Genomic DNA, 18,163 nt, shown 5'->3' on the forward strand with positions numbered 1-18,163 from the left:
TCTGTCACCCTGAGTGTGACGCGAGCACCGCCAAGCAGCGGGGGAAGTGAGAGCTCCTCTGTCACCAGAGGCAGGGATGGCCAGGCCCGAGGCACGCCGGCACCGCCCCACACCGCGCTTCCTCCTCTGCTCCGCAGCCGTGAGCCTGCTCCCTCTCAGGACTGCTGTCGGGCCCTGCCTCCCCACCCACCCCCCACCTCCCAAGCAAGTCAAACAGGCTTCACTGCTTTCAGAGCTTCGACCTGACCAGGCTGGGTCGCATCACACCCGCGCTGTTCCAGCTGCAGAGCCTTTCGGCCACAGGGATTGCCGCGATCTCAACATGTAGACGTGGATCAGCCGTGGTGACTAACTGTGGTTAGGGCGAACAGGAGGCCACCACCAAACTGCTCTCAGCCCCATCACGGCACCTCTACCTGGGCTCTCGAATAACCACGCGGCTGAAAAGCGCAGCCCCCCAAGCCCGCCCCACGCTGCCTGCGCGCTGCACTCAGCCCCAGCTCGCCAGACCGCCCTGTCCCAGGCCGACCACCGCCTCACGCTCAGTGAGGTTCAGAACCCAGGCAGTCTGCTTCCAGACTCAACCACAGCAACACGCACGGAGGGCCTCGGGTTCCCCTCTCTCCTCCCCTCCAAGACACATGCTCAAAACACACAAATATGCCAGGCACTGTCACACGGACTATTAATGAACATTCTAAAATGTAGTTAGGTTTTTTTTTAAGAGTACAAATTCAGCTTTCACGCTGTTGAGCGGATGCCTACAAACTGTCCTTTTGGTAGCGAAAACAAGCCATCAGGGGGTCCACCATGGTCTCCAGGTGGACAGACTGAGGAACATAGACTTGCTTCCAGAGCTTCCTTCTGGGCCGATTCAGGACACCCCTCTGGGACTCCTGGGCACCGCCCCAGCACAGGCACACCTTTTCCAGACCCGACCGCACCCCACCCCAGAGGAGCCCTCACCAGGCCTCCCCACTGGGCTAACGTGGGCCACCAGGCTTCCCCCTCCGCTCCCTAGAGACTGCGGGCACCTGTGAGTCTGGAGAGCAGACCGGAGTTCACGTGCACAGACTTGTCAACAAGCAAGAGAAAGAGGGAAGAACTGGTTGACTAGTGCACTTTTTCCTGTCAAAAAGAAAACTTTACCAACTCAGACTTAAAAATCGCGAAAATAAAGACTGGCCCAATGGTCTACTCTTTATCTGTGAAAATTAATTCATAAGAAGAAGCATGTTTTTTTAATGCACTAAGACCCTATATGCCACCCCTGGACAAACAATAAATGAAAAGAGCATTCTAGAAGCCCACACGGAGTGCAGATCGTGAGGTAACTGTGTCTGCGCAGACGCTGCAGGAGACCAGAGGCGGCAGAGCGTGAGGAACACCACGAACACACGGAAGCCCGGCTGCCTGCCTTCCAGGCCATCTCGCAGGCAACGGGGACGCACACTGGGATGCAGCCTCGTGCACGGGGGCTCAGGAGCCAGGGGCTCTCCTGTCCGCACAGCAGGCACGCGACATTGGGGCTCAGGAGCCAGGGGCTCTCCTGTCTGCACAGCAGGCACGCGACACGGGGGTCGGGCCTTCCCTCCCTCCACCAGGCCATCTCAGCAAAGGGCATCCCCTCAACCCGAGGAAAGACTGTCAGACAAACCGACCAAAGACAGGACGAGCGGCAGGAGAAGCACCGATTAGATCAGAAGCAGACGCGCCTCTGGGCACAGCTTCAGCAGAGCTCTACGAAGACGGGCCACTCCGGGCTTATCAAAAGGCATCACGAAGCAGCGAAGCCAGCAGGACAGTGGCCAGGCCCTGGAGACAAAGGCTGGGACCGGGCGTCTAGAGAGACGCGTGGGGGGGCCGGGCCAGTGTGCGCGATGAGAAGCCGCTAGCTGGGGAAGAAAGGAAGAGAGTGCAGTGAGATGCGGGGTAAGCATGCGCGAAGAAAGGGCTGTCTGACATCACGTTGCACAGAACTCTCAAACGTGCTGAGCACCAGGGGAAAAACCAGCACAGGAAAGGAGAAGGCCAAGTATAACACAGAATCCAGAAACGAAACAAATCAACAGGCCTGACTACCTAAACCTTCTCCAACCAGGCCATCCCAAAGGAGAGCAGCCCTGGGTGTTCACCGGAAGGACTGACGCTGAACCTGAAGCTCCAGTACTTTGGCCACCTCATGTGAAGAGCTGACTCATTGGAAAAGACTCTGATGCTGGGAGGGATTGGGGGCAGGAGGAGAAGGGGACCACAGAGGACGAGATGGCTGGATGGCAACACCAACTCGATGGACGTGAGTCTGAGTGAACTTTGGGAGTTGGTGACGGACAGGGAGGCCTGGTGTGCTGTGGTTCATGGGGTCGCAGAGAGTTGGACACGACTGAGCGACTGAACTGAACACTACAAAAACACAGCATCAACCAAACCAAGCCAAGTGAAACAAGCCTGGAACACTGCAGCGTGGGAAACGGGCACCTTCTTCCTGGAAGCCAAATAACAAAATAGCTAATCCCCCTTTTACAAAATTTAATCCATTAATCAACGAAATGTAAATGTTAAACAACAAGGCACCTTTAAAACTTTCCCCAGTAGTTACACTGGCAACCACTAAGAAAAGCGACACCTATACAAATAGAATCTTCCAACTACAAACAGCTGAGTCCACAGCCTTCCCGGGGGCAGGACAACAGCAAGCACCGGATCCTAAGGGTGCACAGCCACAGGACCTCCGGGACACGATCACAGAAGCGGGCAGAGACAACGACTCTGTTACAGAGGAGAGGCGGAAGGGACCGCGACGTCCACTGAGAACGGCTACACACTGGTGTGGGCGGAGTGACACGGTCAGCAGAGCGCACCCACCAGGGAAGGTGCCGCGTGCGCAGGGGGCGGTTTCCGCAAGCAGCTGCGAAGTGTGTGCTGGCGAGCCCTTCTGGAGGAGAGGTGTACGTCTGGAAGCGCAGGCACCCAGTGATCAAGAAGGGGGACAGAGAATCCTCCCCCAGGCTCCTATGCCGCGTCTGTGGTTTAGAAACAAGCCATTTGGGAAGACCTCCCCACCCAGCAGGACGGGAACCAGCAGGGCTCCACAGGGGGCCCGGGGTTTCAAATGGCTGGAAGGGTCCTTTGCACTTCAGCAACATCATCTTGCAAAAAACCACCACAGGTGAGCAGGAGCCCGAGACGCAAACCGCGAAGGAGCCTGTGCACAGTCGGGGCCCCGTCCGTGGAGACACGCTCCGAGACTCCAGTGGATGCCTGACACCACGGAGGAGCCGGACCCCTCGCCCAGCGGCCCTTCCTGTGCCTCTGGTCTGATCACGTCTATGCTGGGCACAGGATGCTACCAACAGACTGTACTGAGCGCACGTGAGTGAGGCCTCGCTCAGGACATCTGGCTGCACCGTGCCCTCCGCCCCCCTGTGTGAGGGGAGAGGCCAGCTGCCTGACGTGGGGAAGGGAGGTGGGCGGCGCAGGCCCTGTGCCCCGACCCACGCTCGGACCCTACGGCAGGACCGCCGCGAAGTGAGCTGGGCAGGGGGCCGCTGCGGGGTCCAGGCCTGGGGTCTGAGACCTCAGGTGGGGAGGGGCTGGACGGCGTGAGGCTCCATCACAGCGCTCCCAGCAGCAAGCCTTGTCAGATGACCAACGGTTTACTTCTGGAAGCGTCTATCTAGTATTCTTGGACCGTGGCTGACCGAAGGTAACTGGAACAGCAAAAAGTGACACGGGGAATAAAGGGGGGACGCGGAGCTCGCATTTTGCAGCTGTGGAAACCGAAGCTCAGCAACGCTCTTCAGAGCCGCCCTGTGGCCCTGCTTAAGGAGCCTCTGCAACGCCCCTGGCTCCCGGTCCACCGACTCCAAGCAAGCTGAGGGATTCACAGGCATGCGCTGCTTTTCAGCCAGGGAGCAGCAGGCGGGGTGGGGGGGGGGGGGCAGGGGGGTGAGGGTAGGGCCGGGGTGGGAGTGTGTATCAAAAGCCACTTGGGGAATGTATTTTAGTTCGTTCTTTCATGTGGCTACCTTCTGGGGGAAATCACAGATTAGTCTAGGATCTGGAGCTCCTGGGAGCCTAGTGTTAGTCCAGGCTCTCCCTGCTGGGGCCCGCAGTCATTCCCTGCTCAGGGAACTCGGGCTCGGCAAGCTGCACGGCGCTCCCCTCCCGAAAGGCTCACTGGTTTAAACAAGCGTCTAGGGTCTCCGTTAAGAGCCTCCGAGAGCAGGTGCAGTGCCCACAAGGCCTGTGAGAGACACACGTCTAACAGCCACTCGAGGGTCAGCGAGAGGCGCGACTAAGGGGGACACAGCCAGGAAAGCTGAGGAAGCGAGGCCGCGGGAGCCGGGCGAGGCGGGAGGCGCAGACGACCGTGGACGAGGGACGCGGCGGGGCCTGGACGGAAGGCAGCAAGAGCGAAGCCCGCTCACGGCAGGCAGGTCCGGCAGGCGGGACTCGGTCGGCGCCAGGACACAGCCGGGAAGCCGCTGGAGACCGCCATGCGGGGCCAGGACCACAGCGGCACGCGACGAGGACGGGGTGGGCCCACCACTCCCTGCCCCCCAACGCTGTGCTCAGCGCACTGCCAGGCACCCGCGCGGGTTCAGCCCTCCTGCCCAAAGGGACGGAGGGACTCCAAGCGAGGGTGCCGGGTGCCCAACGGCCAGCGGGCCGGGACAGGAAACCACACACCAGGCACCTCGCCGGAGCCAGCGGGTCGACCTCCCCCGCGGCCGAGCACCCTCCGGCCGGGACCCCCAGCAGCGCCCCCCACAGCAGCGGGAGGCTGACGCAGACCCCCGGGAGAGCCACAGCGAGCACCCACGCCCACAGAAAGCAAATGTGAGGCAGTCTGCAGTCACTGGGAGACGGTGTGTTACTCCCGAGTAAGAACAGCCAGTTCAGTCAGAGCTGCATGAAATCCACTACCCAGAAATTTACATTTCAGAAGAAACAGACCTGTCAAAGCATCCCTCTTTCCAAAACACTTTTAAATAAACACCAAGGCCAAGTGACCAAATGAAGTCCCTCAGTCATGTCCGACTCTTTGCGATCCCATGGCCTGTAGCCTACCAGGCTCCTCCATCCATGGGATTTTCCAGCCGAGAGTACTCGAGTGGATTGCCATTTCCTTCTCCAGAGGACCTTCCCAACCCAAGGATCGAACCCAGGTCTCCCGCATTGTAGGCAGACGCTTTACTGTCTGAGCCACAAGGGAAGTCCTTAAATAAACACAGCATATCACTAAAATTCACCAAGGCTGTGCTTCCGTAGGCGGTGTTCTCGTCTCAGCACTGTTGGGGTTAAAGACGCGTGTGCCTACCTACAACACACAGCGCTGGCCTGTGATACTGAGCGTCATCTTTCAGTCGGGTCTCTCCTCTGGAAACAGACGCTGACAACTCAGATGCTGCTGCAAGGTGAACGCTAAACTCTCCAAAACGTGAAGAGACTGTGCACACAGACACACACACGTGCTTTTCCCAAGGTGTCACGTTCACGTGGACTCATTTTTCACAGAGTCAAGCTCCCTGGAAAGCAATTCTTGTCACAAGGACTTTGCAGCCCAGATCGACAGACTCTTTAAGGGACGCGCCCGCTGCTCTCAAGGCAGGTGCCAAACTGAGAGCTAAGAGTCCTTATTAAGAGACCAGAACGACCGTGCCCCCTTTCTTTTCTTTTTGGTAAGGCAGACTGGAAAACAGAGAAAGCTACACACACTATTTTTCAATACTTTGAACATCTGACATCAGCTTTAGAGTATCTCAGGCATCCATCTGATAAAACGGCACCCATTAACCATTCAGAAGAGCCCACACAGCGGGCTGGCTGAAGAGGACCAAACCACCTGCTCTCTGTCTTCAGTCAGCACCCCCACACCAGCCCCCAATTTTAATCTGTGCTGCAGGCGCTTCTGACGAAATGTGTCCCTGAAGGCTGAAGCATGCCCTCTGCATTTCAGTCCTAGCCCCACTCGTCTCTTAGTGTGTCTTTAGGTAAACACGGAGAAGGCAATGGCACCCCACTCCAGTACTCTTGCCTGGAAAATCCCATGGACGGAGGAGCCTGGTGGGCTGCAGCCCATGGGGTCTATAAGAGTCGGACACAACTGAGCGACTTCCCTTTCACTTTTCATTTTCATGCACTGGAGAAGGAAATGGCAACCCACTCCAGTGTTCTTGCCTGGAGAATCCCAGGGGCGGGAAAGCCTGGTGGGCTGCCATCTATGGGGTCACACAGAGTTGGACATGACTGAAGCAACTTAGCAGCAGTACCATCAAAGGCACTCCTCGTGGATGACTGAGACACCATCCTCCCTACCCACCAGGGCTTCGCAGGTCAGGGGAAAGGACTATGGCCGAGCCTAGCACTTCAACACAACCCTTCACCGTGTGTGGGGCTCGTCCGCTCCCCACCCGGCTCTGCCCCACCCGGATGGCCACTCCCGAGTCCCAGTGCCACAGCCCCTCACCTGCCCCCCACACCACCCCCCCCAGCTCCCTCTAGTGCCCTCCAGGGGCTCTCCCAGATCCCCCTGCGAGGCACTCTCCTGGACTCCTCCGCAGCACCCTCTGACCCAGCCACCGGCCTCTTCTAACGTCTCTGGGACTGGCATCTGTCTCGTTTCAACGACTCGGAAGCCTCCAGCGCTTTTCATTTGATCGTCCCCGCAGCTGCCAGCCGCGCTTTGTTGTAGCAGACAATGAAACCGCGTCGAGTGAACACAGGACGCGCGACTTATCATTCAGGGAGGCTATCCGTATTCATCACTGGCCCAGAATCAAAACTTACATGCTACAAATAGCAACCCAGTGTGCAAAGTTAGAACCGGAGATATTACCAAGCTGCTGAGCAGTATTTCAAGGCTCATCCTGGAGCCGTGACTCACCCCTGCCCTCAAGGTGGGTGTGGGAGGGGAGGGGCAGCACTGCCCCAGCGACCCCAGGTCTACAGCCAGCACTTGGCCCGAAAGCTGCGGGCCCAACACCAGGACCGTCTAAACGCTCAGTCAGAACACGCCATGCGGGCCAATTCCGCGCATACACATGCGGGAACCCCGTGTTTTAAGGACACGCGTGTCAGGCCAACGAAGAGCCCTTCCATGGCCACCTCCACACACAGGGGTGGCACTCTGAGGCAGCTCCACCCCCAGGAGCGAGTCAGGGGATAACTGCAGAAGCCCCCACGGGCCAGTACGGAGGGCCGCCTGCTCCCCTGCTGAAGCCACTCTGCTCTTCTATCCCCGGTGGACTCAAGAAGCATTCACAAGAGGCACTCTCAAATTCTGACGCAATTTGTTTCAAAATCAACCTCCCCACCCGCTCAAGAACAGCCCACGCTAGTAATGGACAGGGGTGCAATGCCAGGACCCCAGAGGCAAAACGAAGGGAAGTCAGCAAAGACGCGGCGCATCTGGCGCCCTGACACACGGCTGGCGGGCGCGGAAGCGGTGGGACTGCGGGAACCTAGCGGGTCCACCACAGCGCCGCACGCACGGGCACAGCTGAACCGGGCCCCCCACGCTCCAGTCCTAACCCCGCCGCCTCAAAACGTCAGACCGCGACCGCAGCGGGGCACGGAGCCCTTACGGGGGAGGGTAGTCAGACGAGGCCCTGCAGGCCCAACGGACCTAACCGGGGTCCTGAGAAGAGGGGTTAGGACGCAGACCCCTACAGAGGAAAGACAGGGTGAGCGAACAGGGACAAGACGGCCCCCACAAGCCACGGGAAGGGCCTCCGCCAGCACCTCGCACGTGGACTTCCAGGCTCCGAAGTTCAGAGACAACAAATGGTACAGTGGCCTAGCAACCTCCAGATACGCAGGCTAGAGACCAGGCTTTCCGCTCCTCAGGAATGATGTAACGGAAACGTGCACACACGTCCATCAGCAGACAGACCCAGGACTGTTCACGCGGAGGTTTTTTTGGCCACTCCTCTCGCCATGCGGGGCCTCAGCCCCCTGGCCAGGGATGGAGCCCGGGCCGCCTGCAGCGGCAGTGTGGGGTCTTAACCACGGGAGCGCCAGGGGGCTCCCAGGACAGCACTGCTTCTAACAGCCACATACTACAAGCTACCCAGATGCTCATCAGGAAGGCAATAAACACATCAGGGTGTATCGCGGGAAGAAGCACTAGCGGGCAATGAAAACGGAGTCGGGACTGCCCCCAGCAGAAAGCCCGCGGGCAACACGGACTCAGACAGACAGACAGGAGGGCACCCGGTGTGGGACTGACACAGACCCGGCCGGAGCCGGACCACAGCGCCCAGACAGGAAGAGAGAGCCGGCAGGCGCGGGCAGCAACGCCCGCTAGCAGGCGCGGTCCACGGGAACGCTCCCAGCTTCTCTCATTTGCACACGCTTCATACGTCCCGCTGCAAATCCGGAGTTCAGTAAAATACAGAAATGACAGCTGTTAATACCTTACTGGCACACTGGCACCACAGCAAGCCAACCTCACCAGCCAACCGGACTCACAGGGCCTGCCCTTGCTGCCGTTCCACAGTCAGAGCGCACAGCTTGTCTCCTGACCCCAGCTCCCCTCCCACCTGTCAGAGGGGCCAACCAACACCACATTACTTTCTCACACCATCTCTTTAAAACTCAATCTCACTAAACGAAGGCATTAAAATATGCGTTCATGAAAATAAAATTACCAATTAATACTCTGGTCTTCCTCTGGATAGTGAATTACATTTCTCTTCTTTTTTACTTCTGTATTTTCCTAGCTTTCTTTTTTTTTCTTTTTAAAGAAGTGACTAGTTTAATAATCAGCAAAAGAGAAATGTCACTTTAAATAAAAAGTAGAGCTTCCCTGGTGGCTCAGACGGTACAAGAATCTGCCTGCAATGCAGGAGACCCGGGTTTGATCCCTGGGTCCTGAAGATCCCCCGGAAAAGGGCATGGCAACCCACTCCAGTATTCTTGCCTGAAAATCCCATGGACAGAGGAGGCTGGCAGACTACAGTCCACAGGGTTGCCAAGAGTCAGACACGATTGAGCAGCAAGCACTTTTCACTGGAGGAAGGATAACGTTTTTACAAGGAGTCGAAAGCTGAGGCTTCAGAGCGATCGTGAGTGACCCAGAAGCCAGGCTGAGGTGCCAGGCCGCAGTGTGCTCCGAGGGAGCCCAGCCGGCAATCAAGCGGCCGGGCCTCCTGAGCCCACAGGACAGCTGCGAAGGAGCACCGGCTGGAAGCCTGTGGAACCGTAAACACTCCCCAGACACTAAGGAAATAACACTGCAAGACGAGTATCGTGTATCAAAGTTTCTACAAAAATGCTCCTCAGCCCCAAGCACCCACAGCAAGGCACAGGTCAGGGGATTTCAGCAAGTCTCCTAACCTGCAGGCTGCCCGGGCAACCCTGAGTGATTTCCGGGGCCCCCGGCCAGGTAAGTGCCCAGAGAACCGTCAGCAGCCTGACTAAAAACCGCATGTAAAGGGCACCAACTTTCCCGAAGTTCTGTGCTGTTATGATCAGGCTTCTAAAAGGTTAATTCATAGTAGCTTTGCTGTGTACTCGCAAACAACTCAAGTGGAAATCGATTTTAAAAAATTAAAATTGCAGACAAGAATGGGAAACCAATGGTGTCCGCAGGGTAATGTTCCAAAGACTCCCTAGCAGAGCTGGGTCCGGCCAGGAAGGCCAGTAGCAAGCAGAAAGCCGCTCACACCTGACAGGGTGGGGAGACCACGGAAGGCGGCTCGCGGCATCCGGCAGCAGGTCCACTCGAAAGCCTCGCCAGGCCCCCAGCCCCTCACAGGCCTCCTCGGAGCTGCTCTGCTGGACAGCGAGCAGTCCAGCGCAGCCAGGAAACGGACGAGGGACTCAGACTGCTCTCCTCGGCAGCGATGACATCACCAAAACAGAGCAGCCGGGCGAGGCCTGCGATCCCTGCATCGATGCTGCGTCTCCAGGCAGGGCTCGGCCAGGACTGCGCGTCCCCCCTGGAACCACTGCCGAGCTCGCTTCCTCCCCCCAGAGGCATTCTGCAAGTAGCTATTCTTAAATGTGTTTTTGAAATCACAGCCTGGAGTACTGAGATTGAAACTAGTGGGAGGCGGCGCTGAAGAGCCTGCTCTGATTTCCCCACTGCACGGCTCTCACCTTTGACTCACAAGCCACACTGACCACAGCCACCATTAAGAAGCTTTAAAACATGAATGCGAACTATTTTTGTATATGCCGTACACGGGAAGGAAAAAAACAGAAAACAGAGGGAAGAGACGAGAGCCAATAGCTGAAGACATCAGCACACTGCAGCAAACTGCAGACAGCAGCCCCAAGTCGCGAGGCGGCATCCCCGGGCGTGCCTCATCACACGCAGGAGCGGAGCGGACGCCGGCACGCAACGGCGACCCTACAGGGGAGACGCGCGGCAACAGAATGCCAGGAGCTGCCAAGTGGGGTGGGGAGCAGGGAGCTGACTTCCAGACGCCATCAGCGCCGGGGGAACCCCCACCTGGGCCTGGCTCAGGACTCCTCCTGACTGCCCCAGGAACACGCTGCCTGTACAGCTCGCAGTCCAGCGACTGGTCCAGTTCTCCTCAGTCCCATGTGAACTACTGGGTGGAGAACGAGACGACTCCAGACAGGAGTCACGACAAATATTTAGGTCCCATTTGGGAGAACAGTTCGTGAAAGGATAGTCCCGCGCGTGGGATCCGGGTTCGCCACAGCCTCGCACAGAAACACCGACGCCGAGTCAAAGGGCAAGTGTATACCCCGTGCAGGTCCCTTTGGGAACTTATTGACAGCTGATCAAATACCCAAGCCCCCTTTTGTTTTTTCTTTCTTTGGTGGTAGGGTAAGGAATTGGATCCAAAGCCACACTTTACTATAAAGCAATGGTCTTTGATTATGGGGTTTGTTGGGGGTTGGTGGTGGTGGTGGCTTAGACTTGTTTGGCATCAAAAAATATTTTTGCCTCAGGAGATTGCTTACAACTACCTGGAAAAATGTACCGATAAAGCTATTTTTAGAGTGTCCACTACATCCCACTCCCCCTTCTGGGTGTTCACTCATTTAACCCTACAGCAAACGCAAACGCCCCTGTGAACCAAGCGGAGACAGAGGGCTGGTGGAGACGGGGTGGCGGGAGTCAGCTGGGGCAACCCTGGCGCGTTTAACCTGTGCTGGCAGCGGGAGCGGCTGCCTCGGCCCCACAAGAGCATCTCTGCTCAGCGCCCCCAGCAGCTAAGGCCTGTCCTGGAAGGTTCTCGCGACACAAGCTCCACGTGGAGTGAACGACAAATGCCCCAGGGCAAAGAAGAGCAAGTTTAGAGCCCAACGTTACTCTCCAAACACATGACCAGCTAGAAGCTTAGACAACAGCTTCTACACATCCTCTTCAAAACCAAACCAAACCAGGTGCTGCTGTGGAAAGTAACAAAGCTTTCAAGTCAGGGCAGGACCCCATGCTGCCCAGATTGCCACAGATGCCCTTGCTGAGATGAAAAATAACTCTCCCTTATGAAAAATTTCAACGTCCACAGTACCACCATGCCGTGCCACGAGAGAATTCCCGGCCATGATCACTCACCAGTTTTAAAGTCCTTGAGGACAGCAACCAGACCTCTCTCCCTGAGTCAATACTCAGCCACGCCTGACACTCGGTAGATACTGAGAACATCTGATGAGTGGATGAAAAGCCACTCGTCACCACCACTCTGCTCCAAACACAAACAATAGTTATGGCTACCACGCAGATCGCTCATTTCAATATATCAGACCGGGTAAAAAAAAGAGAAGAAATCAGACAACAAGGTAGGAGGCACCAACTTCTAGCCTGGACAGGACCTTCAGGGGAAGTACTCAGGACTCACTTTCCAGCTCTTAAGACTCAAAACTGAACAAACTCTCCTAAGTCTGAAGAGAGAAGTGCACTAACAGGAGACTTTATTAATCCATGGATGAGAAGTCATGCGGGGAATCAGCTGCTTCAGTCACAAGGAAGAGACAAGAGCCTGTTCTTTTGGAATCTAAAGAGAAGATACAGTATTTCCAACAGTAAAGAACCAACGGGCCCGACACCCATGCACTAAGGCTTCAGGAAAGGTCCACACACAAGATTGCCAGCCCAACTCACCTGACTAGAGACCAAGGTGACAAAAATTTTCAAACCTCAACTAACAACTCTACTGTAATTTTAGAGGTCCCAACTGACTGGCGCGACACTACAAAAAAAAAAAAAGGGCATTATAACTCACAACTGAAAACGGAATATGTTGTGGTTTTAAGGGAGAACTAATGCTACCAGAGAAGGTTTCCAGCGTCACATCCCCAGAAAGAAAAGACGCCGAGAGAGGCAGATACGGGGGGCAAGAGACAGATGACAAGCTTCAGGGACCCGCTCTCCGGTCCGCGACCTTGGGCCAGTGCCTTAACCTCTCCCATCTTCGACTTCGCTATCTACCAGTGGATACGGCAATGTACTTGAGAAGGCTGTGCTAAGCATCAAATACAACAATCCGTGCAGAGATCTTGCCACGCCGCCCGACAGACAGTAAGCACCCCAGTGTCCGCCGTCTTTATTCTCAATCGCCCAGTTTCGCGAACCATTTCTCGCCGGGAAGCTCGGGCTCAACGTACAGGCGGGCCCCGCCGCGGTCCAGACCTAACACGGCGCAGCACCCGGCAGCGGTTCGCCCCAGCAACTTTGCAAACTTCTTCCAGGCTTCCCCGCGACGCGTGTAAGAGAAAAAGCTCCGCGTCCCGGGAGCTCGCGGTCCGCGGGGGAGCTGGGGGCACGTGACCTGCTCTCCGCCGGCTCCCGGCGTCGGGGATTCTCGGCCGGCCTGGCGCTAGGCGCACGGGACTGGGGGCACGCGGCTCGGCCTGGCATCCGGGCGGCGTGGGCGGCGCCCCCGCGGCCGGCCGGCTGGCCACCGCCCGGGCGCGCAGACCGGGCCGCTCCGGCCGGCCGGCCCGCGAGGAGGGCGTGCGCGGCGCCGACCCGAGTGGCGGCCGGCCGCGGTCACACCCGGCCACCCCTCGGCTGGCCTGCCGCCGGGCCCGAGGGCGCGGGGGCCCCCGCGGGGCCGGGCCGGGCCCGCCCGAGACGAGGACGGCTCGCGCCGGCGACCGAGGCCAGGGAGGGGGATGGGGCCGGGCCGCCGCTTACCGCGGCCGCTCCGCTGGGCTCCGGGCCGGGCGCGTCGCGAGGGCTCCGCCGAGGAGGAGACGGGGGGGGTGACCGGCGCGCGGGGAGGTCCAAGCTGCGGCTCCTGCGGGCTCCCGGGCCTGTCCGAGCCTCCAACGCCGCCGCCGCCGCCGCCTCGGGCTTTATGGCCAAGACTCCGGCTCCGCTCCCACTTCCGCCACCGCCGCCGCCCCGAACGGAAGTACCTGTCACGAGACGCTCGACGTCAGGGCTGTGGGGGCGGAGCCCCACCTCAGCCGTGCGTCACGTTCCGCCGTCTCCGGCCCCGGCCCGAGTCACGTGGTACAAACATGTCTGCCCCCAGTAGCTGCGGCCATCTTGGAGGCCCCGCCGGGACCAGGGCGGCGCCATGCTGGACCCACCCACCGAAGCCCCAGCCCCTAAGCAGCTCCTCATCAAAAAGAGCGAAGAAATGGAACCCCGAGAGCTCCGCGGAGGGTGGGGCACCCCACCCAGCTCTAGCTCCACGTGCACACCGTAGGAGCTGCTCAGAGCTTCGGCTCCGTCTTCAGCAACATGCTCCTCTCATAGCCTTTTCCTGCGTTGGTTTCTGCAAACTTCATTCTTTTGGTTGCTGGATACAATAACTATGGAATCATTCTTGATTACTGTAGTGGGCTGAATAGTGACGCCCCAAAAGGTATGTCCACATCGTGGAACCTGTGGGTGCGATCTGATTTGGAAAAAAGTGTATTTGAAGGTGTAATTAAGGATCTGGAGATGAGACCCTCCTGGATTACCTTCTTTTAAGAGATAAACCAAGAGGAAAAGGCCACGTGGAGATGGAGTGGCCACAGTCCAAAGGATGCCAGCAGCAAGGGGTGGGGGCTCGTGCTGAGTATGACTTTTGTATTTCAGAGAATCTATTTCAGTTGCTCTAAGCCACCAGCAGTTCCAGGACACTAAAGCTCTCTCTCAGACCCCTCATCCACAGCCTTTGAAAGATACCCGGAATGGGACCCCTTACACTCTCTGCCACCACCACCTGCTCTGAACCACCATCCTTTCTCACCTGGATTACGGCAGTAACTTGGCTTCCTGCTCCCACCCCATTCCCTATCTAGCATCAACACAGCAGTCAGAATAACCTGTCATTCTCCTGCTCAAACTATTCCCATAAGTCAGAATAGAAGCTAAAGGCTTTACAACCAGAAGGTCCTATCCTGGGCCTTCTCCGGGGGCCCAGTGGTTGGGACTCCCCACTCTCGATGCAGGGGCCTAGGTTCGCTCCTTGGTGACAAAACTAAGAATCCCACATGCCAGAGCTAAGGCTTTGTGGGCAACCAAAGATTCTGCAATAACGATCAAAGATCCTGCATGCTGTAATTTGGGCCTGGCACAGCCAAATAAGTAATTTTTTTTTTTTTAAGTGTGACGAGGAGAAACACAGCAATGGCAGTGGGTAGGGAGTGGCCCCAGCCTCCCTGTCTCCCAAAATCAGGCCGCTTCCTTGTCTACCTGGTTTGATGCTGAGATTCCAATGCCTGGAACAGTGCCTGAGTCGTGACAGGTACTCAGTGAGTATTCACTGAGCGACTGATAACTCCATTCCTCTGCCGTCTCCCTAATTCTCTCCTTTCACACTAGGAGCTCCCACCACTCCCTTGAGACTAGTCTAGCAAGATTATATTAGTAAACACACAGTCATGGTGCTGTATTTCAGAAGGTAACCCTACCTGCTTTAACAATAGGCCTCCAAGGAGTCAGATTTCAAACAAGACATAAGTAGGTGGCTCTCCTGCACACGCAGATGTGAGCGACCCCGTAGCCACACTGTTCACAAGGGGCTTGTCACTGTGTAGAGAGCTGGGAGCGGGGGAGGAGCTCCACGGAGATGGCACAGCTGCTTCTTGAACGCCTCGGCGCAGGAGTGACACACACCACCTCTGCTCACATTCCTCTGGCGAGAGTTAGTTGTGCTGCACACCTGGATACAAGGGGACCTGCAAAACGGGGCGACAGGCGAGGCGCCGGCTGTGCGCTCCGGAGGAGGGAGGCGCTCCTGGCCACGAGCTGTCTGCCCTGCCGCAGACACAGCGTGGAGAACGCTGGACGCCAAGGACTGCGGGTGGTGCAGGAGAAACTCATGAGGTTGCCCAGGAGATGGAGTAGCCAAGGAGGGCTTCCCAGAGGAGGTGGTACCGAGGTGACTCAGGAGGGATGAATAAGAACCTGCTGGACCAAGAGGAAGGTGACTACCCTGGAGGGACGGCTGTGTGCAAAGGCTCAGAGAAAAGAGAGCATGTCATTACTCGTTCCAGAAATTGCTGACCGGTTGGTGTTCCTGGAGAACAGAGTTGGAGGGAAGGAAGCAGGAGCCGAGAGGAAACTCATGCACAAAGGCCGGCTGGTGGTGTGTCCCGAGTGCCTTTGATCCCGAGGTTGATGGAGCCTTTTCCTGTTTTCCTGCTATTGACAGTCCAGATCCACAATTGAGGGTGAAGAGCGTGGAGGAGCTGACATTTAGGAGGACTGGGACACCGGCTAAGACAGGTGAGACCCGGCCCTGTGTCGGCACAGGCAGAAGCAGCAGGACTGGCCCCGCCACCCGGCTCACCTCCTCCCCCACCGCACCGCAGAGAGGGGGGAGAGAGAGTTCACGGGGCCACAGGGCCGCTGGGCATCCCACGGCAGAGGGAGTTGGCTGAGGGGCGAGCGGAGGGTTCGCCTGGGGCTGGCTCACACAACGGTGACCGGTGCTGACACGCGCGCCTCTCTCCACTCGGCCTTTCCACAGGGCTGCTCACATCCGCACAGCGTGGCAGCTGGCTTCCGCCTGAGCAAACCACCCAAAAGGCCAAGGTGATGCTGCAGTCATCTCCTCCACAGAGCTCGGGCTCACGCAGGGTAGCTCGGACTCACTGCGCGAGGACCACGGAAGGCCGCGCACCCCTGGCGGGAGAATCGTGGGCTGTCATGGAGGCTGCGGACCGCGGCTCTCTTGCTGGCTCTGCAGCTGGGAGGGCTGGCCGGGGACGGGCACCCGAGGACGAGGAGCTGGAGGGGCCGAAGAGCTCTGGCCTGGCCAGCCCTACCCTCCCGTGGACCCAAGCGAGGGGAAGACCCACGGGGCTCTGTGGGTAGCTCGCCCGTGGCCCGTGTGCAGCGCAGGCCCCGCAGGTGTTGGGGCTCCCAGGGCACGACGCCCTTCCCCCACGGCCCTCAGCTGTCACCTTTGCCAGAAGTCAGATGACTGGAGATTCATGGGTCTGTTTCTAGACCGTCCTGTTCCACGGATTTGTCTGCCCAACTTTATGCCAACACCACACTGGATTAATTACCGTACTTACATGGGAGGTCCTGAGATCTGGCGGGTAGGTTCTCCAACCTTCTCCTCCTCCCGTTCTGGAAGGCCTTTGCGATCGTTGGCCCTTTGCATTTCTATATGAATTTTAGACTCAGCTTGTCAATTTCCACATAAAAATTCTGCTATAGGCTGGAATCATGGCATTTATGATCCACTTGGGGAGAATTTTATTGAGTTGTACACTTCTGTATTATTTGAATGCTTTTTCATATATGGGTTACACTTCCAAATATTTGACGCCATTAGGAAATCTGCTGCCCATGGCACATGTGTGTTAAGTTGCTCAGACGTGTCCAATGCTTTGCAACCCTATGGATCATACTCCGCCAGACTTCTCTGCCCATGGGATTCTCCAGGCAAGAGTACTGGAGTGGGTCGCCATGCCCTCCTCCAGGGGATCTTCCTAACCCAGGGATCGAACTCATGGCGTATTTTGTATTTATGTTACAAGACACTGAGATTCTTCAATCGATTAACATTAAACTTGTTTCAAAACTTCACTTTTTTCCCGAGGGATCTGTGTTCCCTCAAATTCTATCATTTGCATGATTTTTTTGATATATCCCATGCCATCAATACTGCTAGTTATGGAAAGGGAGTTGATTTTTAAAAATTTAAACTTTTTGTAAATAAACCTTTGTATCAGCATCATAAGGGGATGAGTCTCCCTTGCCAAACGGAGAAGATAACTGGCAAGGCGAGCATCACAAAAATAAGATTGTTGACTTATAAGTGGCTGTGGTCTGCTGAAAGTCTTGAGCAGGAAGCCTGCTGCTAACTCACTGCAGTCACGTCCGACTGTGCGACCCCATAGATGGCAGCCCACCAGGCTTCCCTGTCCCTGGGATTCTCCAGGCCAGAACACTGCAGTGGGTTGCCATTTAAGGATGCCTACACTTTCTCTATCCAAAATGCGTATTTGCTAGTTCTAGAGAAATGCGACCAGCGCATTGCCAGCATCCCGAGAATTACCCCCTGAGGTGATCAGGAAGACTGGGAAACTACTGGAAAAGGAGTGATTCGGTCGCTTTTGGTTTTCTGGAGCTGACTGTAGACCCACATGCAGGTGTGAGAAGCAGTCCAGAGAGGCGGCCTACACACTACTCGGCATGTCTGTGTATCCACCATCACCCAGATGCGTTTTAACGCCACTCTAACTCAGGAATCCGAGCCGATGGTGCCAGCCCCCACCCCTGCAGGCCACCTGCCTGCTGTGTCTCAGCTGTGGTGTGGCCCACTCCTGCACTGCCCCCCGGAGACCTCACCCACACGTGACCCGCGGTGCCTCCCTGCACTGCCCCCTCCCCACCCCGGGTCACAGCAACCTCCACGAGGCAGGGAAGCAGGATCTTACCCGTCCTTGAAAGGAGAGGACTCTGAGTGCTAATGAACAGCGCCGACTATTAATGCCCATCATCTCACGGTTAGACGTTCCTCCCCCTCTGAATGCACTGGTGAGCACCCTAAAAGGCCAGGTCTCTAATCTATTCTTGGAAGAAACAAGGCAAATAGAACACAGACAGTTATGGAAAACTTTCAAAATGACCCGACGCAGGCATTCCCCACTTTTTAAACGGTCGCTTTATGCCACTCCAATTTTAAGAAAGCCCTACGTTAGTACCTGTTTTTACTAACCGAAAGAAATCCAAAGAGGATTTTCACTTTTATAAGAAAAAGGCAGAAAGTGGAAATAG

The 18,163-nt window shown here is 56.9% G+C and overlaps 1 protein-coding gene and 1 long non-coding RNA gene across 4 annotated transcripts in view; one reads left to right on the forward strand and one right to left on the reverse strand.

The window, feature by feature from the left end:
• The window catches only part of RAB7A (RAB7A, member RAS oncogene family), a 48,242-nt gene extending 32,503 nt beyond the window's left edge, over positions 1 to 15,739 (reverse strand). Inside the window, exons 1-2 of one of the 3 annotated variants that reach the window (XM_069561067.1) lie at positions 14,839 to 15,739; positions 13,124 to 13,347 (exon numbers count right to left, since the gene is read on the reverse strand). The gene's annotated coding sequence lies outside the window, so the exon portion shown is untranslated. Of the gene's footprint in view, positions 1 to 13,123; positions 13,348 to 14,838 lie in introns of those variants that run through there. The other 2 variants (XM_069561066.1, XM_069561065.1) reach the window with 2 other exon arrangements.
• LOC138424331 (uncharacterized) lies at positions 13,465 to 16,969 on the forward strand. The gene is made up of 3 exons (XR_011250754.1): positions 13,465 to 13,802; positions 15,424 to 15,655; positions 15,900 to 16,969. It is a non-coding gene; the product is annotated as an uncharacterized lncRNA (long non-coding RNA).
• The last annotated feature ends 1,194 nt before the right edge of the window (positions 16,970 to 18,163 follow it).

Source organism: Ovis canadensis, chromosome 19, assembly GCF_042477335.2.
Source record: "Ovis canadensis isolate MfBH-ARS-UI-01 breed Bighorn chromosome 19, ARS-UI_OviCan_v2, whole genome shotgun sequence".
Taxonomy (NCBI): domain Eukaryota; kingdom Metazoa; phylum Chordata; class Mammalia; order Artiodactyla; family Bovidae; genus Ovis; species Ovis canadensis.